Source organism: Varroa destructor, unplaced genomic scaffold (genome assembly GCF_002443255.2).
Source record: "Varroa destructor unplaced genomic scaffold, Vdes_3.0 BEIS01000004.1, whole genome shotgun sequence".
Classification (NCBI taxonomy): domain Eukaryota; kingdom Metazoa; phylum Arthropoda; class Arachnida; order Mesostigmata; family Varroidae; genus Varroa; species Varroa destructor.
Genome location: NW_019211457.1, coordinates 27870950 through 27896151, shown reverse-complemented (window position 1 = coordinate 27896151; position 25202 = coordinate 27870950). Strand labels below are relative to the sequence as shown.

At 42.7% G+C, this 25202-nt stretch overlaps 1 protein-coding gene and 2 long non-coding RNA genes across 7 annotated transcripts in view; 1 reads left to right on the top strand and 2 right to left on the bottom strand.

The window, feature by feature from the left end:
• Positions 1 to 16838, top strand: part of LOC147756041 (uncharacterized) — a 36715-nt gene extending 19877 nt beyond the window's left edge. The window contains exons 1-4 of one of the 2 annotated variants that reach the window (XR_015327142.1): positions 7241 to 7358; positions 7736 to 14307; positions 14700 to 14748; positions 15086 to 16212. This is a non-coding gene — a long non-coding RNA (uncharacterized LOC147756041). Of the gene's footprint in view, positions 1 to 7240; positions 7359 to 7735; positions 14308 to 14699; positions 14749 to 15085 lie in introns of those variants that run through there. The other variant, XR_015327143.1, reaches the window with a different exon arrangement.
• The window catches only part of LOC111248685 (uncharacterized), a 166750-nt gene that overhangs the window by 65843 nt on the left and 75705 nt on the right, over positions 1 to 25202 (bottom strand). The gene's annotated exons all lie outside the window — the stretch shown is intronic.
• LOC111248687 (uncharacterized) overlaps positions 1 to 25202 on the bottom strand; it is a 122753-nt gene that overhangs the window by 35350 nt on the left and 62201 nt on the right. The window contains exon 1 of one of the 2 annotated variants that reach the window (XR_015327131.1): positions 8352 to 8490. The exons of the other annotated variant lie outside the window; for it this stretch is intronic. This is a non-coding gene — a long non-coding RNA (uncharacterized LOC111248687). Of the gene's footprint in view, positions 1 to 8351; positions 8491 to 25202 lie in introns of those variants that run through there. 2 annotated transcript variants of the gene reach the window in all.

The window sequence follows — 25202 nt, the reverse complement described above, 5'->3', positions numbered from 1 at the left end:
ATCATATGCTTTATCAACTTCCCTTTTCGTGAATCGCCATAGACCATGACGACAAATTGTCGCTGCCATCGGCATATCGAACGATGGTCAGTAACAGCGGCGACGGCGACGGCGGCAATAACTATATCAAAAACAATACACAGTATTTGGAGTTCCCGAGCAAGACATATTGGCGTAAACGGGACGGTGGAGCACTGCTAGTATGGCCAGCATTAATACTGCTACCATACGGAGAGTGATACTTGCCTGTACATGTGAGCTAGTTTTATGAAATTTCTGTCACTATCGGTTGTTGATGGCCAAAATTCGAGAGCTGTTGATCATACTTTAGGCGATTTACGCCAAATCGACCGATAGCAGTATCAGCGACTGGCGTCGAGATTTGCTTTAACCGATGGCAATAGTAACAGGGTAGAAATAGCGTACACTCTCCGCGTATATGTGTGCGTTAACCGTGTGGATCTAAACGAAAGCCGCTAGCAACGTATATATATTCTGTAGAAAAGCTTCGGCGAGTCCAGATAGCGTTATTGACTACTGGCATAAGATAGAGCTATTTTGCGCTGTGTTCAATATGAATAACAGGGCGTAGACAGTTAAGCAATACAATTGAATACGTACGTGTCACTCACGACGATGACATGCGTCCTAGTCAGGCAGGGAACGGGCGGTAGGCGTGCGATCGATACTATCGCTTACCTTTGTATCTTACGGATTATATAAACCAGCAGTATTTATCGTCATCATTATCACTCTGTCGGCTTCTGAGACAGATCCGGATGATATAAAAGGCGAGTGTCTTCTGCCTCTTTCTATGCCCCCGGTGGCATCTAAAGGTAGGCAGACGAAGTCATATAGCGTACCAGTATTTATCATCACCGTTATCACTCAGTCGAATTCTGAAACGGACCAGCTTAATATGAAAAGCTGTCTTCTGCCCCTTTACATACCCCGGTGGCATCCAGAGGTAGACAAACAAAACCGCATAGCGTATACGTACGCGTTACCCGCTTTGTGCACTCTTGTATTTTCGCAACTTATGCCCACAAACAAGAGACACAGCAGAAGCTGCACGAAGCGCATGTGCCTATGTTGTACAGCGTAAGAAGGCAGAGCTCTAGGTCGATCTATTCCACCTCAACGCCGCAAGAACTCAGGGATAAATCATGTTAGTTCCGTTTGGGGACGGACCAGCATTGGGCTAACGGATCGTCTTACTGGTATAACTACTAGCGGTTGCATTGGCGATAACCATTGCGATTTCTTACATTGTTACATCTTACAATGATGTCAAACGAAACCTGAATCTATACGGCAACCATGACGTTGGCAGGACAAGCTGACTGTTGTTGTCTAGCGGAAAAAAGACGTGCATTTCCAACATCATACACTAACTGAATATTGTCTGCCGACAACTACGCTTCATCTCTGTCATTGTCAATCGAGAGTACATTGGCACAGCGGAAAAATTGAAGGATTTTCTAGCAACAGCGTCCGAAATTGTCCATCCTAGTAAGGACTTCGCAATTCATCGGAACCAGTTTACATTTACAACATGATAGCGAGCGGGTCGCTAGTGGACGACGCCCCACGAGCAAGCGTACCGTGTCGTGTCATCACTAAAGCAACTCTTTTCTTTTTGATTTCCCTACGCCCATTTTTCCTTGTGCCCTCGATGACGCTGCAGTTGCTGGTGTTAGCCACCGCAGCCGGCTGCTGTTGTATTTACGACAACACCGTGTGGCAAAATTGACTTCGTGCGACAAATACTGATGGCTTATAATATGCATCCAACGAACTTTGTACCTTTTGCTGGTAACAAGAATGACTTCAGTGGGTTGCCGAGGATTATACAGATATATACACGTTTCACGTAAATCTTATCGGTAGAGTGCCACATCAAGACTGCCAGCTATAAGGAATAGATTAAATGTGCAGTAACCATAATTAATTATATCACTTCTAACGAGCCGTGCCTATGCGTAATATACGCGAACGAATTGGCGTCATATTGGGCGCCGTATATGGCGCTCTTGTCATATATAGATACTTTATGTAACGTCTTTTATTATGAATTGTTTGCTTCTTCCTTGATAAAATAACAACAGTAATAATAGTAGTAATGAAATCTTTCCCATGTAATTTCCTAGTAATGACACCGCTTTACATTTTGCGATGCTTTTGTAGTAACGTTCCTTTCGCCTTGTTTGTCTAGGGCCATCAGCTCCACTAGAAGATTTTTATATAATATAACATAGGAAACATCGGATTGTTCAAATTATAAGGGCTTCCCTTCATTAATCACGGTCACCGTACATTATAACCTCTCTGTAATAAAGCTAATTACAGTAAAAAATTACGGGCCAAAAATATACATGGACGACACATGCACATTCTATTCAAACCCAAGTTTCGTTCTTCCTTGGATGACGCTTTTCCCCTGTATCTTTACATAACGTTCCAAAACTACGCACAAAGAACATTGGCAACACAAAGGATCGTTGCCTATTCATAGATTTAATTCATTTACTGTTTTCCTTATTCTTCCAAGTACTTCGGCTTCATCTTTATTTTATCGTACACGTTAGTAACTGCTACTTCGTGATATTTTGTATGCATTTTTTTTCTACAAAATGCCACGCAGAAGTAGCTATTCAACTTGTTGTGCCTCCGTCCTTCTCTAACAGGAGACGAAGTAACATACTTTGTCAACCATAGATTCAAAATGTCCACGCCCATAGAACGCACACAAAAATTAGCCGAGCACTCGAATAGTGCCAGAATAAACGCCACACCACAATTTATCGACTACTTAAACAAGTTGAAGTTAAATAGAAAAGTTTCATCATTTTCACAGCCGCCGCCGCTGTTACCGCTTCAGCCGACGGATCAGACAAGCCGCAGCCCCAACCGCTCTTCTCTGCTATCGTTATGCCTATGACCGAAGTTCGGGTCGTTATTAAATACTGCCAAATGTTGGATTCTCGTACTCTGATTGGTCGGTCAGTGGGTTATGTGGCTTATCGCTTATTAAAATCGCCGTTTCTTTTAGTGTTGCTCTGTCCTAAATACGTACGTTCCTTGAGTGATATTTTCATAATATAATAGTATTACGCATACGTTGCCGTCCACCTTACGGCTTTGTCATTGTCAGCGTACGCCATTGGCGAATAATCAGCTGCTAAAACAGAATCTGTTGAGACATTAGAACCAGGACTGCAAACAATGACGGCAGTTGCTTCTGAGTTGACTATACGCGTTAAAAAATCGCTTAGCAGTAGCACGAGCCAGATATGGCACACCTACGAGCTTTAACTGAAGAGCACAAATATCGCGTATGTCAGCCACCACCAGAAGTAATCGTCGGGTCTCGTCGACCGCTTTGCCTTTTCATGAACATCTACCGGAATCTATCCACAACCTGAACCTTGCGAGATACTGGTCCTTCTTCGCCTCCCCCAGTATCGTTAGGCGTGCACACAGCCTAATTGAACATATACTATACGTAAACATCATGCACAGAAGAGGCCCATCTTTTTGTGGATCGCTCTCACTGGCAAATCAACAAGTATAGGCAATCCAGAAACCCAACGCTCTACCGAGTTGCAGCTACCGAGTAGCCAGCGTATATTACCACTGCACCATGCCCAATCTAGTTTATATATACACAAATCTAATTTGACTGGATCGCTTTGGTTCTTTGAGTATTCCTATGGTATCCCTTAGAAGAAAGCAACTTGCTATGGTTGTACCTACCTCAATATCGCGATCGCCATCAGTGCTGTATCTAATTGATTTTCGTGTCTCGAAGGCTGCTGGTTAAAGACTATACTAATCCATTATAGAACACTCTGGAGAAAGGGTCGTGCTGGCGACGACCGTAGAACTGGTTGTGGACATCAATCGCGTAAATTACGTGCCAGTTGATTAATGATGCCGATGGCGTTAAGATCGCCGGCGATGATTGCGAAGATGAGGATACGGTAACAGTTTCGAACAGGCAGTTCGGCACATTTGTCAGTATCTTCTTTTTCACGTTTCTTCTTTTTGGCAGAAAATTTTTCTCATTCATAAGAGTTATATGCCCAAACTTACCACGATATGGCGCTGCTACTCATCTAAAACCTGTTACTGGAGATTGTAAGTTGTTTAATAATTTCACTTACTCAAAAACATCAGCAATCGAAACGAAAGCCCACGACGGTTCGTCTAACAACACGGTTTTAGAGGATTATTTTTATGGTATGTTACGAATGAGATATGGTTTACTTCGACGGTAGCAACCAATCTTTTTTTTTTTTTATGACCAGAACAGTAGCGCCATTTCCTAGTTGAAATTCATTTATAGAAATACATATTTGGCACGAAAGCTTTTTCAGACCCTAATGCGTTAATTTACGTATATTTTTACGTGCCATTATCGTGACAACGTATAGCGTTCCTGTTTTTGACATGCCACTATCGTTTGTAATCCTGTTACTTCCACGCATTCTTGGCTAACACGCACTCAGAGCAAAGGTATGATCAGTGCAGTATTTTTGCGTGTCCCTCTCTGTCAGAAGTTAATATAGGCCCGGACCAATGCAAATGTCGCAATTCGGCACGTACAGAGGGCCGTTATACAAACAAGATGTACAGGTCGTTACAACAGCTCGCCTTCCTTCATCGTCTTCGCTACCCCATGCACTTACATGTCTTGTTAATATTAACACGACAAAAAAATCACACACCAATATGGGTGTTACACAATGTATGACGAACCATCTAAATTATTTTCTCTATCTAGCGAACGCCGCATAAAGGCAATCAGTAATCGACCAGCTCGTGTCTGCGGCGTCGTGAGCGATTCGTGCCGGCAAACCGCAGCGACTGGAATCACCGTTCCATTTTAACGGTCGGGTAGGCGACAAAAAGCGACGGAAACTTGAAAAAAATAGAGCGACACTCCCGGGCTGTTGCACAGGGCCGAGCGTCCGTTGGACGGCGGGCCAGCAAATGTTAGGAGAGCACTAGGCTGACTAGAGAAGCTTATCGCTAGCCGAAACGAAGCGAAATTTTTGAAAAAGTAGCGCTACCACGAAGATAACCGCTAGAACATGCAATAATTTGGCGAGAACCGCAGCTAAAGACGCCCCGCGCGCATTGTGGCTACTAGTTCAACGTTTCAGCTATTGATACGGACGGACTTCTAACAGAGACGACACTATCGACGCCACGCGGTTACGAAGTCCGCAATGCGTCGTAAGATGTCGAACCAACTGGAAAACTAGTGGATTTTCCGAAATTATCCATTAATGCTAGGCCGACATCCATGTCCGATTCGAGGTGTATAGAACCACGAATTGGGGACGCGGGCAGCTGCGGATCGTAAAATGCAATCTGATTGTGTAGTTGTGCAGGTGTGTTGTATCTCTTTGTTAGCGCCTCGAACCTCGAACATAAAGCTTCCGTAAACCCCATAAACTCCATGCCGTCGATACGTGTGTTTATTGGCAGTATTTAATTCGAAAATAGAACTCTAGATCAACGGGTGGACGAATCCGACAGGTAAGCCTATCTGGACGGACGAAAATGACGCCGCTGTGGAATACGCTAATCGTGACTGGAGTATTCGACCTACTAGCTGTCTGCGATACCTGTGAAAGCCTGTGCATCAGATCGCAAATGCCATCAAAATGATTCAGGTTCATCTGGGATATAGGAGTTGTCGGTGTTAGAGAGACAAGATTTGGAAGGAATATAGCTGCACTGGTGCACCATTAAATATAAGATACTGCAATTTGGTCTTGAAGTTCATTTTTGTATGTACTCCTTGCCTGGTTATTTTGTTGTTGTTGATGAAATTAAATTCTATGGTATTGTCTTCAACGGAATTATTATCATTATTGAGATATCAATCTTATAATAAGCCTGCACGTTTTATCGAGAAAGCTCTTTGTGGCGTGATTTAGGTGCTTTTCCAATAACTATTCGTTCCGCACGTATTGCCCGGGATCGCAATTAGTACCCATACACACGTAATAGACAAGAACATAATAAATTACGTTACGTTCTTGTCTCTGTCAGGACCTGCGCATAACACTCGTGAGAGAACTAACCAGTTGTCTGTTATTTAGCAAACGATTTTCTTCGCATGTTAAAAACGTTTTTTAACCCTGTCTAGGTACACCCCTGTTTATCTGACAGACGTACACACTATATATATATATATATATATATATATATATACAGCAACCGCTGGCACCAGCTTCGACGCATGTATGTCAAACAGCCGTGAGTGAAGCAAAAAGTAATCCAAACTGCTGGAGCAATTGCTTTGAAACAGCCGTATTCCAATAGGAAGGGTCCGCTATTTCTTCTGCTGTTAGGTATTGCGACTAGTGCTTTGGGGATGGGATAAGGGGTGCCAGTCTGAACGTCTAGTCAAAGTCATTTGAAGACAGAACAAGAAATGAAGCATTTCTGACAACAGCTACCAGCACTGCTTCTGTTACCAGTATGGCCTCTATTGCGCCTGCAGCTGATCTTATACCAGCCACACTGCAGTTGCTATCCATAGCAAACGAGGGGATAGTGGCAACTGCCGTACCAGGCAGACGCAGGCGTAGTTGGCCCAATAGTAAATACACAGCTGGAGGCAGTCAAAAAGCCATTGGGTCTCTCGCCTCAGTAACAAAAGCACTTTTAGCAGGCGCAGATCCGACAAACAAAAACACAACCGTAACATGAAAACAGGCTGACAACAGCTACCCAGTTGGTTGTCTGTTTGTTTAGCTGTCTGCATCGACCCATTGAACCGGTGCATAAATAACAATAATAACACTAGCAGTGACAGCAGCAGGGAAGAGCAAAAAAACATTTAGTCTGCACTTGTTGCCAATTATTGATGATGAAGGAAATAATGTTTATGATGATGTGGTCGCTTATGATGATCACGGAAAGGACACTATACTTGTACCTTTAGACTACAAACTATACAAAACTGTTATAAATACTGTGATAGTCTAGTGTCCTAGTGTTCCATTGTAGTCTGTTCCCGTTACGATCACTGCTTTGGGCGGATGCTCAGTTTTAACACAATCAGCAACATTGGAAAAAAGTTGATTTCTGTGGATGTATCGTTTTATGCGATTTTTACTAGCATCTGTGTTTGCCAATTACCCCGTCTTGTCCGTGTGGCTTGTTCCTTCTTGATCCTGGTCTGGTCCATTAGTTCCGGTCATTCATTGTGTTCTTTACTCCTAGTTCTATTTGATCGTTGCTGGCAGGACAGCTCTCATTCGGCAATTTATGAGTAGAAGGTGGCCTATTACTGGTTGGCTGAATAAGCCTGCGTCTTGTTGCCTTCCATTACAGCGGTAATTGTTGTTAGGTTTATTGCTGTTGTTTATGTTAACCAGAGGGACTATCGATTAGCTACCACGTCCTTATTGCGTGTCCTTACGTATGTGGCCGTGTCCTATATGTGAGCACACCGCGGACGTGTGTTTCTAAATTCAGTTTAGCGATAAGCCTATTCGTATCAGCGGGTTAGTCCGCTTCTGTTGTTTCCGCTGGAACCTTCATAATGGAACCCGGAATCGAGCACTTGAAGAATAGTATGATATACATAGTTTGCAATACAGCCGTTTACAATGCCTCTCATGTTGGCGTGAGAACGCAGTTTCGTACCGATCATAACCAGAGCGCATAATTCTATTGCGCGTTTTTAATCTCATTTTGCTCTGTATCGTAGAGATCACGTGACCGTTTATGAGTGAGCATTGATGGTTGATGTCAGAGAAGAGGATTGAGCGGTTTGTTCGAGCATCTTATGGAGTCGGAGCCCCGCTTCAAGTGATTGGCTATTGATCGAACATCCGTAGCTTCTAATTCAGTAAGCATGTCTGAACTACATCGCTACGGTCACAGCAAATCGTCTCAAGGTAGGCATAATCATCAGACTGAAATTGATGGTAACCAAATCCAGTCATCGTCACTGCGATCCGACCAGCGATTGTGTATTGAAATGCTTCAGTGAAATGCTTCAAATTCAGTGTTCAGTGTCCAATATAAATGTTCTAACCGCATTACTGCTTCTCTAGACATTCTGCATCAATTACACCAGCTTATCTATTCAACGGGGAACAGAAAGTTTCCCACAGTGCGTGTTTATATCACAAAGTTGAATAGTGTGCTACTAGCAATTACGCGATGTATCTATTCGATTTCCTTCATTCGCTGGCTAGACGGGCAAGTCTCTGGCACCGACCGCTCGATCCAGATACACGTTTTCGTCTCTACGGTTTCAATTTTCTTTCCTTTTCACCTGTTGGGCCATGGCTGACTAACACCTTACACAAAGAACTCACCATGTCACAGTACGACTGTGTTCTTTAGCAAGACGTCACCAAGTTAGGGCAGTGGCAGTTCAACGATGGCTGGAATGGTTAGTTTGATGGCCAGCTCGTCTTGGCTTTCGACTTCTACCACTTTGTAGAGTAATGGCACCATGTTACAATGTTGAACGTTTGCCTAGAAAAACCCTATAATGTGTGCGTCAGCAGGCTGTAGATTCGCCGCCGCCGCCGCCACCGCCGCCGCCACCGCCGCCGCCGCCGCCGCCGCTAGTGCAAAGTCCGAAGTCGCAAAAAGGGAACGCGCGTGAAGAAAAAGAACAGGTCCTATCTAGTCGAGCTTTTATATGGGCGACCATTCCTGACCGGAGGAGGAAGCGACTTCCGTTACTTAGATAGAGAATGATGGAGATGACAGCGTAGCTGACGAAAGTTGTTTTTGGACGGAAATATCCGTAAGATTGAGGATATGATATAGTTTAGGTAGGAAAAAGCATCTGTTGATAAAATTTAAGTGCATTAAGTGCACGACTTATGGGCGCTCGCGTTCCATTAGACTATAACAAGATTCAACCAGAAGCGTAACTCCGGTACTTTCGTATATATGTCTAAAAAGGGTAAAATATTATCAGGAAAGGAGGATTTTTTTCTGCATTGGTGAATGTTAAATAATGATAATAATAAGTGTGTAATAAGTATACCAATAAGAAGAAGAAAAATATCATTCAACACACGGCTGCCATGTGACAATTATTACCCTACAATGGATAATGGTCTCACAAATGCTGCAAAAATGAATAGTGTTCTAATAGGTGTTCTGCGTGAGGGCATATCTTCAATGCTATAGTCCGGCTTCACATTGACCCCTGTACGTGACCACCGGGTATACACAAATTCAGCGAGGCTCGTGCATCACTATAGAGAATATTAACAGAAGACCTGTGTAAAACGGAAGTCGACTAAATACAGCTGACTTCTGGCAGAAAAAGTTCGGCCCCCTCGATAATAACTTTCACGCAAAGAAATTGACGATGACGGTAACAACAACACATAGACACAAAACCGATACTGTTAATTTAACGAAGTGAATGTATATTGATCCTTTGTCAATTTAATAAGAAAAATAAAAAACTGATTCAGCTATCCGCCATTTAGTCGGCCAGGGCGAATGATGATACTGTTTAACAAATTTGTCCTACTACGCTTCGAAACAAGCATTGTAAATAATCAGTTTACCAACTGGGTCCTAGCTACTGTTTCCTACTGGTCGTAATTTTTGAAGTGGTGCTGATGGCGACGAGGTCGTTAGCAAGCGTCGTCGAACACCCATATCGGTTGTGCTTTGAACACGGTGGAACTTGCAAGCCAGCGTCGATTCAAATACAGAAACTGGTTTATTAGAGGTCCTGATCGACAAGCTGGACATAGCTACTGGATAAAAACAGGCTGGAAAGTAATGTCAATGGAAAGCGAATAAGTCAATGACAAGACAACGTGTACCAGGCAAAACCAGTTCCCCCCCCCCCCCCCGCAAGGGGACTGCCAAAATGAACGAGCAAATGGATACGCAGCGAAAATTGCCGGGGTGTAAATAACATCGATGTGTTATAGGTATGTCCAGGCTCGAGGCCTCAAAGCTAACACAAGTTGAACCTTATAATGAGATCAACGATCATGATAACATCAACAATGAGACAAACAATGAATCTAAAGACAGTATAGCGTGTCGATGAATGCACACTGCAGCATATCAATAGACGGGAAAATATCGTCGGCATCTGTTATATGACGATGTCCGCACGCCTGTTAACAGTTCTTTCCTTCCATGCAAAAACAAAACCTGACATAGCGCTGATTTCGGAGAATTTTACTTGTTTCAGAATGACCGAAGCGTTTAGGATTTAAATGTACGCAATAAACGTTTCTCTGTAGGCGTACATTTTTTCACTGTTTACGTACACTATCCATAATTTAAAATGTGTGCGATCACCGCGTGCCGCATAAACAATGGCTGACCAGTTTGATTTACGGTCAGTACCTATGTGATCGACACCAAGCGTCGGGCCATCAATATCAGCACCATCATCAACAGCTGCAACGAGAGCAGTGGGTCAGTTTGTACGTGTGTCTCTAAAAGTAAATGCATTGCTTCGCAGTAAGCGCACCTAAATTGGGATCAACCAGGTGAAGGCGAGGTCGCAAAGCTACTACTCATTATTTTCTCGGGTCATTTTGATGACGACTGTTAATCCTTATCAACCCTCCTCACGCATTCCCAACGGCAGTTCCTTTACCAGTTCATTCCTGTTCGTGATGTTTTTTTTGTTTGGTATTATTCGCTAAAAAAAAACGGAACAGAAACTAGTAGGCGCAGCAGGGGTTGTCGTAACGAAGGCGACTGTGGGGGCGAGCTAAAATACACTCTGATGATAACAACAACGTTATCAGCAGCAGCAACAACAACAACAGCAACAATACCACCATCAACAGCCAGGACGGAATAGCATGTTATCCACAAACGATTGTGACATGTAGAAGTTGATCAACGAAGAAGATGTCGAGCTGTGCGCACATCTTTTTGTGAGGGTTTAGAAGCAATAAAATCAGTAGAGAGAATGCAGAGCATTGGAAAAAGCTATCGGAGGTCAAGTGGGTATCACAGACCAACAACATGCCAGGACGACAAGAACACCAAAAGTCAACTAATACATAGCGCCTAGTATAACTAATTTTTTTTATTAGCGGAGCATATTGATGCTCCAGGTAGCCCTGGATTAGTGCTGTTACTGTTGCTGTTCTGGACACATTTGTCAATCGAAGGATTGCGCACAAGCCCCGCAAGTCTACCGTCAATCTTCGGCAGATCTTTTGACGCTTTTTCTTTGCTTCCTGGTGCAGTAAAACTAATTCTGGACCTGTCGGACGCACGTATGTGCGTGTGTGTCTGTACTCTACGACCACGTATACAGTTAAGCTAAATCGTAGCGGAAGTGAGAATTGCCTTACTTCTGCCTTACAATTATTACCTTTATTACTAAAGTAAATCAACAATGCTAATTATGCTATATTACGTAGTTAGCCGTATCGAAGCCCAATTCATTTCGAAAGCATTGCTGCCTCATGGGAATTATTTCGAAATCGTCTGCTCTCCGAACCAATTAAATTCCAAGAACTATATTAGAAAAAAACGGCACGTCCCCCCTGTTTGTCAGCATTTTGTCCATGATGTATCAGCATTTATTAACTATATACAAGGATACTCAGTTGTATACAGTACCTCAGTTTTCACCACGGTATTCTAATTATGATTCCAGTAAAAAAGAAACGCGAGAACTCCAGGCCAAGACTGGCCATGTGATCGCGTACAACTAGAAAAATCGTGCGTAACGCCATCAATAGCAATACTCCGTTTGTGTAGTGAAGACGCGGAAATGAAACAACAGCGTGTAACAGAATCCAAAACTTCGATGAAGTTTTTGATTCTGTTTACTATTAGTACGATAAAACGGTAGTTACCGATCTGGACGCAGCTGGCCTTGCTCGTGTCTAACTTACTATAGAAGCAAAATAGATTATAAAATCCTGTTGTATTTGCCAACTAGTGTCTACTCCATGTGCGAAGCTACTTTTGACTCTGTTTGTCACTTTTTTTACTGATATTAGGTGTCCGCGCTGTAGGACATCTAATATCAGAAACCCCTCTACCATAGATATAGTCATTTTCTTCAACTGATTGTTCATGGTAATGCTATCATAACAACGCAATAAAAATTGAAATAATAATAGTTCAATGGGACAAAATCGTACAGTTACTAGTTGCAGATATGTCTACCGGTTAATTACAAAGTAACTAACGGACGAGTCCGATATATTAAGCAGCGTTTGTACCATGAAAAAATTATCACTCTGTGAAGTACACGTTGCCCAATACTATACCAGGCGGGTATTATCGACGTCTAAAGATAGTACGAATCTGACGCTTTTTGGGAAGTTCGTTTCTTTTATGAGAAGTTGTCTGTATATTTGGTAATGTTGTGCATGCATGTACCGTCGGAGAAACAGGTGCCAGTTAGACTCTGCATTGCGCATTATTGACAAAGAAGTAGACAAACGCCATCGACCCTTATGACTCCCGTGAGAAGTTCGCATTTCCATAAGACAAAACTACTCAGGACTTAGCAATAAGTGCATATTCAATTTGGATAAATTTCATTTACAAATGTTATATGTACAAATGTCATTACCTTCGCAAGTTCTTGCTAAACACAGTAACTTTACTTCGATCTGGTATTTGTGCCTACATAGATGCGCTTAAACTGTAGCTATACTTTTAGAGAATATCTACTCGACCATATATATATACGGTCGACTCTAAACCTGCTGTTAAGTAAGCAGTACGTTCACTCATGGTCCTATTGCAAACCTGGACGGAGAAACTAGTCTAGATACTGGTTGTTAAATATGACTTCTAGCGCAATTTTAGTCCAGCACAAATATCAGCTTAAGTACTCACTAGAAAATGTATACATACAGACAAATACATGCAGGCTTCATTCATGTACGACTTTGGTGCGGCGGCCTCATGTTGTTAACGTACAAAGAGCTATAATGACGGAACGAAAAGGTCATATTATCAGAAACCTTTATCAGTCTACGCATCTTCTTGCGAATGCAAAGACTAATACCCGCGTATAATTATGATTGATTGACCGTTGATGCCGTCAATGACAGCCTGCATTTCAGCACGAGCGCTGCGATTCCAGGACATACATTGCCTTACTCCCACTTATCTTCCCCGTCATCTAAAAGCCATTGATATCTTGACAGCGATCTATTCCAACGATGGTGTACCATCACCGCCGCAGGAGCAAAAACAATCACGAAAAAGCTAATGAGGTACGATGCATTTCATTTACTTAAGTATAGCGCTTCAGTGTTTGCACACATTGTCAAGGAAATAGAAAGCCGCAGCCGTCAGCAATCGTCAGTGGACCGATAGGAACCGATTCACATAGACCCTTCGTGACCAGCGAAATACGGTAATGATATCTGTAACAACTTTCGAAAGCAGTGGTTACCAATGGGTGGTAACGAATAGTGGGTAACCCTCTTTCATAGGAAAGAACCGTCGTACCACCACAGCCCCCTGAGTGCTCTATCGTAAACTATTTTTTCTTCTCCAGCCAATTCCGCAACTACAGGTCTGAACGACTTGCCATCTACACAGGTCTGATTCTCCATCCATTAGAGTCTGCAACTTTGTATACTTTTACATAGCTTTATATACATATTATATGCTACCAAGAATATACTGGTGATATCCGCCAGCTGGCCAACAAGTAGACGCCATCATTATACCACTGACAACATCACCTTGTCTGCTGTTATTCGAATCAAGTACTGCCATGACAATTTCGATCCTTCACTGTCATTGCCCCCAGCTGCCCCTACGACATAGCGCACTGCATCATTGTTAGATGTAGGTATCGTCGTTCACCATTTGGATATTCTATATTGGTAGTACGTTTGGGCTTTTCTCAGTCACATTCTAGGTCCCCGCTCACTCAGCGTCAGTTCCAGGGTGAATTGCATTGTCTCAGAGGAAGGTACCAACAATTATCAGGTCTTTCTTTTTCTGTGTAGAAAGTGGTCAGTTGGTAATGCAATCTGTGGAAGTTCCGTTGACGGGCGGACGAGACAGCGGAGCCACGGGTAGGGTGGTTCGGCCGGAAGATAGCAGCATTTGCATTTTGTAGGGGATTATTATCACTATGTTGTTGAGCATCATTGGCTACTTATTGCCGGTCGTGCACAAAGGGTCGTTTCACAGTTTTCTTAGTTCGTGCATACGTATGCACGGAACAAAAGCTACTTTATTTCTAGGTATTGGCTGCATCATTGGAGAAGATCGTTTTCAATGACAAGCGTGACGCTGCGAACAAACTACATTTCCACCGAAGTCGCATCCCATGTAATTATTCCGAACCTTTTGGAGAGCGTGCGTAAGATAGAATACAGTTACAAACAAAGTAGCGTGATCACATTCGTAGTTACTGATAAAAATAACATTAGTCTTCAAATAGAAGGTGTTTTTGTACTAAGTAATCGTTTTAATCACTCACTCATGAGACGCTCATATGTTTCTTTTCCAAAAACACATTCGCATCAATAGTCTTTGCGATTAATTTGGTGTTAACACTGCTGCTAGGCAGCCTACTGAGAGCGTACGTCACAATAGCAAAGACAAATATGGCATGACAGCAGTCTATGGGATGACCCTTGGTTTAATAGGGGTTATTTTGCATTAAGTACTCGTTACAGATCGACTGTTGGGAAGTAATTGAATGCAACTTTCAATTGCAGATAAACTAGAAAAGGTTCGACAGGATCAGGGCAGTCCACTGACGTCTCGGTAACGTAATCTGTAGAGCGAAGACGACATTTTTCGATGTACATTTCCTCTCTCTCTCCCTCCCTCCCCCTCCCTCTCTATCTCGCCCTCTCTCTCTCTCTCTCTCTCTGCCCTATAAATATATATAGCCTCCGCATGATCACACTTTCATACAACGATACACTTACAAGATATTAATGTCACTGATTGTGGTTGTTTGATAGTTATAACAGTAACAGCTACAGCTTGTTGTTGGTTGATAGGACGATAGAAGAGAATAAATAGCCTCGAATAGAGACAAAGGATCAACAAAGCAGAAATGGTCTAAACATCGCGATTATTTTTATCCTTCCAACAGATCCTCGACAGCATCAGCGGCAGCGAAATCATTGGGCAATAACTACATCGATGGCCTGCACTTTGCCCATTTGTGAACGTCCGAAGAAGCCACTGCTATCATTGCTACTACCGTTAATGTCTCCTTTTTCCGAGTAACGTCCATCGTTATCTGCCTAAGCTGTTAATACTGGGGCAGCTCTTTCATTGCGGCTCATAGCGGCGTGACCATTGTTCAATTGTGGATTTTCCCTACGTTATCAGAGGACTTGATAACCAGAAAAAGAAAGACGGAATGAGCCTCACTCCGATACTGGCACTAACAGCGAAAGCAATGGCTAAGTCAGCCGTGAGAAGAAGAAGAACGACAACCACGCCAACAACGGTGACAACCTCAAAGGCAACTACCCCAGCCGAAGTGATTCCCAGAAGACAGGCCAGAAAAAGCGAAAACTTTCACTGCTCTAAACGAACTTGGTCAGCCTTTTCTTAGCATTCAATATGAGCAACGAGCGAAAGCTGTCGCTTGGCCTCCTACAAACCTGGCGCCCCCCTGTCCTCCAAAGCTTCGGTGCTTTCTTCGAAGCGACAATTCTTCCTCCTAGTGGGCATCCAGTGCTATATGTTAGAAACGGAAAAATGCCCAGCCAGAAAGAAAATCATGTCGTTCACGATGCGAGTCTCTTCTACGCCGCCAGTTGCATTTTTGCCGAAAATAAGTTCCAGATAATTAAATTGTAAACAGTGAATGAAAGTTTGTTGTATAAATAATAACTATGTCACGCAATGTATAATGAACATATCAAATGTATAAACTATGTATAGTACAAGGATGACCGTCAATTATGGCATTGTCACTTCAGCTGCAGGGAGAAAACGGCAATAATAACAATATTAGTTTCTATTTCATGTATATATATAGAGAGATAGAGGCCTTTTCCTCGTCCAGTTTGTCTTCTGGAATGGCATCGCATTGATGTTGTCTCATTAAACACCCTGTTATATGTCACTACAGCCGTTCGATTTCTGCCTCCCCACAACAGCTCCGCCACTGTCGTTATCGTTGACACCGTCAGAAGGTGAAAGTAACATTCAGAGAAAGACAATAAATACACCGTATTATCCTTAACAAAACATATGTTTCTATATGTTCCCTGTAAGCCGAAGAAAAGACCAGCGAAAGTCCGACTTTATGCCTCATAAAATTGATTTCTGTTTCCTTTGCGACACTCCGTCATCCACAAACATGTCACAAACAACTGTTCCTTAATTCCTAGCTGTTCGCCGTAAGTGGCGTGCATTACATACGCAATATCATACAGAAATCTTCCGTCACCCATAGGAAGACTCAGCCTTTACATCGCAATGTGCGCCTTACTCTATGCAGTACTCCTGTCAAGTATATTCGCGTACTAGATATTTCATTATGGCCATCGCTATCGTTTGATCGATCCTTCTGCTTATATAATAACAGTAATAAGCGGTTATTGATGTTAATATGCTAGGAACACAACCTATATTCATTTGCATTACGCATTATAGTATAGCACGAGCAGTGGACGTACTATTCCTCTAACCAATAACCATGATCGCCTTAATATCTGTCACAGCCATTTTGTCCTTCTCATGGGTTACATCGGCCTTCACCGCCGCATCAGTACTCGACAAATCTATAGATCTACAATACAGTATGGTAGTAGTATAATCTGTGCCCAAAAGGTAGAGGATGTACCGTAAAGATTCGCCTAATCTCAATAGTTCTATTGTTTTCTAATGACGTCGTTACCTTCTAATTGTTGAAATGAACAGTCGAAGTCACTTGTCTGAATCATTTCGTTCATCCGGCGAATGTATGCACGATGCTGCCATGTTCTGATTTCATATTTAGAGTACAGTGGTTGTCAACGGCGTGGCACTCGTAACGAAAATAGTATGTTAGGGACATTGTCTGCAATTTTTCTAATATTTTATCTTCATTAACGTGGTGCGTTCTACGACCTTCTCGTTCTTAAGTCGTAACGCTCAGGTACTCACACATAGTCTATGTTATGCAAAGCTTAAACAAAAGACACTAGGCTCCTGGCATGTAAACGCCAATTTGGTCGAACAGAACAATATAGATTTGATGTGGTTGGTAAGACCCCTATAACAGAGCCTTTGATGTTCTCGTTAAGTAAATTTCTCTCAACATGGATAGGTCTTCATTTATGTTGAACGTATTGCTGACCAGTTGTACGCGGAAGTTCATTCCTTAGGAAACATGGCTAGCTTGCGATTTTCGAGGCATTTCCTCGATATCAGACGACAGACAGGTAAACATATTTCAGCCTGATCATTGCTCTGTTCAGATGCTACGTGTTCTATAAAGGAGTGACATTGACGTATGAATTTGAATATATATATATACATAAACTGAAAGATGCATATATCAAAGATTATAGTATCTTGTTCCCGATGTTTTAAGGAAGGGAAGAAGCCGAAGCACCGAAAATACGGTAGTCTTGAAGAAAAAAGAGGCACCTTCATCGACATACGTTATGGGTACATTAGCTTTCGATGTATAATAAGGTTTTATACACTTTATGGCAGCCAATATCACACACACACACAATGTTCCTGAAGGTACGAAGCAATAAGGCCACAGAAGATCTGAGCAGGCAAAAAATACTGAGAGGCGTGTATATGATCAGTAGTTGCAACTAAAGGCCCGTCCCGCACTGGTATCAGAATGAATCATGAAACATTAGAAACCAACGTGCTTTGGTCTATGCGCCGTACACACTCAAATGTCTAAACGACAAGAACAGAACAGAACATTATAATGTGCCTAAGTCAGCTGATAGCTGATGACACCCTATTGCCTTCTATACGTTAATTTACGTGCTAAAATACCAATATAGATCGTAGAGTTGTAGTTGCTTTGTGGTAGTTTTGTTGTCGTTGTTTGGCTAGCTCACGCAGCGTGCGTGACAGTGAATTAGCCAAATAATGCGTTCGATCAATGGATGGACGCATTCAGCCGTTTGGCCATATATAAATATGATACTATTGTCTCCTCGTTCCTATCGTCTCAGAGGCGGTTCCCCAGCAGCTCGTTTGCCCCGCAGTGGCTTAATATGCCATTGCCGTTTTTGTATGTTGCCATTACTAGTTCTAATTGCTCTCCCATCGACAACAACGGCAATAGTAGCAAGCACAGGTGTGACAAAGCTGAAAGTTGCACAAAGAGAAAAACTGGCTCGGAACGGATCTTTGGCGACACGCCAAGGGGCGCATTGACGGCAGGACAACAATAATGTCTTGAACTGCTACGACCACTACGACGGCAATAATAAGAGTTATCATGACAACAGAATTACGGTGACCATGCGCCGGCTAACTTGTGCCAGGCCTTCCCGGCCTGACCTGTACCGGTGTCCAATGCGTTGTGACATCGATTCCTGGGAGCCGTCGGGAATCGCTAGAAACGCGCGTATGAAATGGCAACGTGAGAGGTTCGTATCACGTACGACTGAGTGAACTATAGCCATGCGTTTTATGTTTCAGCTCTAGAACAGCTGATGTTTGGATTGGTGCCGTTGAAAATCCTCCTTTGCATATGCTCCTAGATGGGATTAGGACACAGTGATGTACTTGACCAAATGTCAAATGAGCACCCACTAGCAAAAGCATCTATAAGGAAATAATGACGGTACAACGAACAAGAATGTCTAGCCTTATTAACCATATAGGTCAAACATATGCGTGCTATACATATATGTGCACAGGTCGCCAACACGATGTTCCCTTGAATAGAACGCCCTAAACAGCGCCGTGCGGTACGAACACGTCTATGTGGGCTCGATGCATAATGACATTGTCCCATAGTTATATGTACAAATGTATGGGTCTACGCACAAGGAACGCCATAACAAATATGGATACATATCACTTTGACTTGATTTATAAGCTCGAAGTATTAGCCGGAAGGTAACTATCTAGTAACTTGCAGAAAAGCCGAAAGTTTCAATTAGACATCAGATTTATTATTCAAGGACGAGATTTGAAAAAGACGCCGATAATAAAGAATCGACAATAGCTATTTATCAACGTTGGCATGATTCATTGGCGTCTCCGAATCGCAACTGTACCTTCGTTAGATATATAGCTAGAGAGATAATGGTAATGCTGTCCGAGCGCGTCTAAATGTTAGCCTCTTATCAGAAGACGGTAGGCAGCATAGGGCGTTGTGTTGCGTGAACCGTCCACCATCTTGGCGTACATCGATTGTTAGTGGTAATAACATTTGTCATATAGGTATTCTGTACAGATGTTTCTGATTTTTGCCCATAACTGTTCCATTTCGCTTATGAGGTGAATGCTGGGCAGGAGGCGAAATGTTAATGCTGAGAACACTTGAGAACGAAAGCTGCAGCAGTCTTTGGTGGATCTAGTCTTGATTGCTTAAGTGACTGCTCAGTCACCGCTTCCTAGTTACCATCTGGTGGTCCCATATAAAAATTTGATACTATAGTATCGATGCCTCAAGCAGCTCGGTATTCGGGCTCATGATGAGTTAACAATCGGTCTATCAAAGTCCGAATGAATTTGCGCATTGAAACTTTGGAACGTCCAGATAAACAACAATACGCGGAATGCAAATGAAAATCTCGTTGATTAAGGTCAAAATTTTTAATGGGCTCACTGTCAATAGGGGTCTACGGTATCGCTGGACCTATTTCACTCCCCTGCGTATAATTATTTGCGAAGACCAAGCTTATGTTACGGCGTACCGCCCCCAATGTGAGGTTTCATTCCACCGGTTATCGATTTTCTCGTCTGACGCCTAAAATTGCATATATTTAATGGTAACATGTTGATAAAATTCTCTCTAACCAAGCTGTACCTCTAATAAAAGCTTGCTTAGAAACTGCACGATATTCTTAGTAATTAACATAATCAGACCTTCGATTACTTAGAATTTTATCGAAGTTACTGAGCGGCTATGTAATTCTCACAAAGCACCATGTTCTTTAATCTAACAAGCGTTTTCTGGAGTAGCTGAGATGCAGTACTTTCGCCAGTGATACATCACTTAAACCGCATCAAGTAATTCCACGACTATAATGTTCTAATACGCAGGAAATATAGCTAACAATTTATTGTATGAAAAATGGAAATGGGTAGTTCAAACCCCTCCTCAATAAGCGGGTTTGGCAAACACCCGATGAGTGACTATAAAACGGTATGTTTCCATTACAACACCGCAGTAGGATAAAAAGCGTCAATAGCCCCGAAAGTGCATTGTGCTTTAGACCAATAAACAAATCCATCCACACTGATCCTGAGTTGAACGAAGAGAAGCTGCTGGGAGCAACTGCTACCGTCGTTCGAAGAAGCTCTCAATGAAATGTGGAACTTTCCTTTTATTATCTTTCATACTCAATTACTTGTCGACGCGTTTTCTCGTCGTGCGGTAAGCACTCATGCTGCCGGTTTTCCAACCGACAAACATCTTCTCGCAGTCGCGCGAAAAAACACCTACCACTCGCTCGGATATGGCGACCGGGGCTGGTAATCCTCACTGTGACGCCATTGCATGTGAGGCGAACGCTACACAGCGGTTTATCTCGGTTGGATGCGGCGTTCGATATGAATCTTTCTGGAAGACGCGTCGACCTTGGCAAGGTCGCATTTACCACCGACCTTTGCTATTCGGTCTGTATTGCCAAGGTACAATAATAAAAATGCTACTATGCATTCACTGTTGACAAAGTGGTGCCGGTCAAATACTGATTAATAGAAAAGGAGCGGCCAACACAAACTGCATATAGTGCCAACCATAACTAAATCATTGATAACTGCGACCCGTTACTTTTGTTCCCTTTACTGAACTTCACATGTAAAATAAACCACATACTTTTCTATTTACATCAGATTGGGAAGGTACGGAATCGGTATAAAATGTAAAGCGTATATAACGTAGAAACGGGCTGGGACACTGAATATACAAAAGATGATAATGAATTGCCGGAAATTTACATAATTATTACAACATGTGTCATCACAGAGAGATCAGTGGGCACTTTGTTCTACTAGGAAATAACTATTAGCTTTGTGAAATGGTGGCATTGGTTAATTTTTATCACTGTCAAATAATGCTTCAGTATCTTAAACGTAATGTGCCTCCCTCTCATTCGGCATGAAGTATCCGTCAGAAAGTGGTAGTTCGGATCAGGTGACTCGCGACTGCTTGAACCAGTATGGCAGTGATTCTAATCAGACCGTGTATAACCTCAAGAAGACCTCAGAGAAGGTCTTAGTGGACCGGTAGTACTCAACGTACTGGGACTTATCTTACTGATTATATCCTAGCCATTGCTATTATTACTATTTCTGCAGCTGGACTCTACGTAATTTCACGATAAGACAGTAGACAGAATTCTAATATTCGTATGCTCACTTTTGCAAGGATAGATGCTATCTTTATATTAACAAATGCACTGCTTGGTCATTCAATAACCCTGCTTTGGCGAAATACAGGTCCACAATTGAACATAGAAGGATTATGAAATGAGCACACAACTACAAACGAAGTCAACTTAATCACCATTTAAAAATATCTCGTTAATACAGTAACTTACCTTGTTTCATCAGTGAATATTTGCGCCCCACCTTACCCCGCACTTAGACTTTTAAACATCACTTTGTTTGCGGAGTGTTTCCTTTTCCTCTCGCTTTTCTAATTTGCCATAAAATAGGCCAGTGTCATTGCGCAACAAATAATACGCTTCTACGAGTCACTGTCCCTCAATCGACTCAATGATAACATGAAATCATCGAATACGGCTAGCCGAAATGCTGGGTTATTCCTGCTCTACCTTTCGATAGGGCTGTCGGGTGGCCTTTTCAGTTGCTCGTACGAGCTGGAACTGTTGGATCCCTTCGAGCTGATCGATAATTATTGCCGATTCCATGCAAAATGTTCGGGCTTCAAGGGGTTTATTAAATGCGTAGCAGGCCCCAAGCAACTATGAAGGGTAATATAACTTGGTTTACCGTGTTAGTGTATCAGCCATTGCAATCGCGTGTCAATAGCCGCTTGTTGCCTCCCTGTAAAGGACTTTATGATAGATACGACTTTTTCTTTAAATTCACTCATTCATCAACTATTTAATTTAATTGTGCATTCTCACGATGCTGGTGATCGTACCACTGGCGCTGATGCTGGCTGCGGCACTAGACAGAAGCGTGAGCTGCTTCGCTAACGTGCGACCGTGAAAATGGCACGCCACTATATCGTTTTCGCTGTTGAGCGTATGCCAACTTAGAGAATAAAGGCTAAAGTGAACTACTAATTGAAGTAAGTCCGAAAGTTATCAAAGTCAGTTCTCTCGCTCGTGTTAGGAATAGCCGTACAGCCAGCAATGTTGCCTTCTTCAGCGCTGAGCTCCAGCTGGCTTCGCTGCCCCAGCGTTTCATTCAATTCACGTAATTGCCATAATGACAATAAGGTAATTGTCAATGATGTAACGGTGGATAACGCGATGAGCTACCCAAAAGGGGCAAGAAGCTAAATGACTCCGTTGTCTTCATTTTTACATTGAAGGCCCCACCGCCGCGTACAGTTTGTGGCAAAGGCCCGGCTTGGCACAACCAGAACGCCGATCCCAGCAGAAAGCCAGAAAAATCATAGGAACAAGAAGCCTATATGTCTAGTTCCAAATGTCGTCGGATTTCTTTAGCGAGATCTGGTGCTACTGCAACGACTACTCGATGATTCCATTCATGGGTAGGGGTCATCGGGATCACAGGGTCTTCGTGACTGGCGAGATAGTGATCCGGCCAAGCACAAGCCCATAAGACAGTCAGCCACTGCCACACTGAATCCCAACGAACGTCACTTCCCACCACCAACATCAGAGGGGGAGAAGGGGTCCTTTGAGCACGGCACTTCTGAGGTAAGCCCAATGCCCAACTCAAAAAGGACTAATGTCTTTGTAACTCTCACTCTTTGCTTGCTGCTACCATTATGCGTCTGTTGCAACCCAGTCTACCAGGCTGCTGTCAAACAGCAGACGTTGTGGCGCATACAATGTCACCAGCATCTGATCTATTATGTTCAACTGCAGATCTTGCTTATTACCTTTGAACTTCTAAAGCAAACGAACGCTGCGCTTAGCATTACCTCGCCCTCACTGTGTCTTCCGTCATGACCATGCAGCTCGATTAGGTGTCCAGCTTTAGGTTCATTTTGACTTCATTCAGCCGAGCTAGCAAGCACATATCTTTCGCATGCATACAATTAGATGGGACGCGATAGAGATGATTGGAAGAATCCGTACGGAAGTCACACTTTGTTGCAAAAGGCGCAGAGCAAACGGAAATCAAAGAACCGATGCAGTGAGCAAAGAGTTTCGATACTTTTTATTGTTAATGTTTAGATAAGACGTGGGAGAGGCGGAAGGGCGGTAGCTAGAAGAGGAAAAGGGTCACATTGATAAAACGAATTTATTAAGCCGTTAGATATTATTTACGTTATCGATTGCTGGTTTCTCGCCAGCACCAAGCGAAATGTGTTTACCTGAACCTAGACCGCGCGCATATCCCTTAGTTTAGTTAGCAAGCTTGTTACCCGTTCCATCATTACACCGAATAATGCCGGAAAATTTACACCAATTTCGCATTCTATGTGTCGTCATTTGGGAGTGATTAATATTACAGATCTTACATCTACATCCATTCTGTTACTCAGTCAGAAGCATTGATTCGCTACGTACCGTAATCATTGTTGCTTACCAAAGCAATATACATTACATGTACTTTGCTCATATTAACCCAACACAATCGAGGGCTTATCTTGAAAACTAATTGGAATCGACGTCTGATAGTAAATACTTGAAAACAACCGGGAGCGCTGCCATGCGAGGCTATGTGCTTTTTTGCATGAATACGCCTTGAAATATATAACACTGCTTCCGATACAAAATCCCTATAAATGCCAGCAGAATTTTGGCTGGCGTGATGTGGCAATATGTCTATAAATATAGGGTTCATACAGAAATACGAGCCAATGGAAGCACACTTCGACTAAGCTCATCCCTACTGGATGAATTTTGATTTCGTCTCAACGTTCTTGGACAATTTCGAAATACTGCCAGTTCGTGAAGAGCATTGAGCTCGTCTTATGAGCGTATGACAGTGAAGCGTGACCAGTACACGTACCGATATATGTTATACGTGTGCATACTGATCTGTGATGTGTTCTCAACACCGTAAGAGATTAATTGCAAATTATCGCTACAAGTAAATATAATAGTAAAAATAACAGCCCATGTACCGTTGATAAAATCAAAGCCAACTCAGCTGCTATTATTGCCACAATTCTAATCGGAGATCACTGTTTGCCCCGCGTACATACGTACATCCAAACTCATGCGTGATGCGTACTCGGGCCAACACACAATTCTACCCAGATTTGGTTTTCTCGGCTGTTTTGTCATCCCAGAATAGCATCTTTTTTGTACGTCTCGGGAACGTTAGTCCATTACTGCCACCGACGTCGTCGCTAGCAAACGTCTTGTCGGTCTATGTCGTTTATCGACTTGAACGAACAGAAAAACGACGGGGCATCATTACCAGCATTCACTGGCAGGGGCCTACATTGATCTGGCATTAATTAAAGAGTATGTAATATGCATTAGTTGATTACAAACTACAACAAAGCGATTTTGCTATGCGTTTATATAGTTGCCATAATTGTTGTTCTTGTCGTTGTTGTCCAACCCATAAAATACACCATGAACCCATTTTGTACGCCATACCCTCGCCTTGCTTCATATATCACCGCACTATTCTTGAAAGGCAGCACCGGATGAACACACATGTAATATTGACCAAATCGGCCCTGATGTGCCTCAGCGACAGTCGATAATTCTCCCATAATTGTATCGTGTCGTGTCGCAGCATGCTGCTTTAATGGCAGTCCGCTGCTGCAGATGTATTGGACTAGCAACAAATCGGCATTCAAACGCGACACTGGCCTTTTTTTATCGTTCTTACTATTTTGGCTGATTTGTAAACTCTGCGTTCTGCCGCATCCGCCGTAGCCTGCAGCTCACATATATTGCACTCGTCTTTTGTCTTAATAGCCGAGGCTC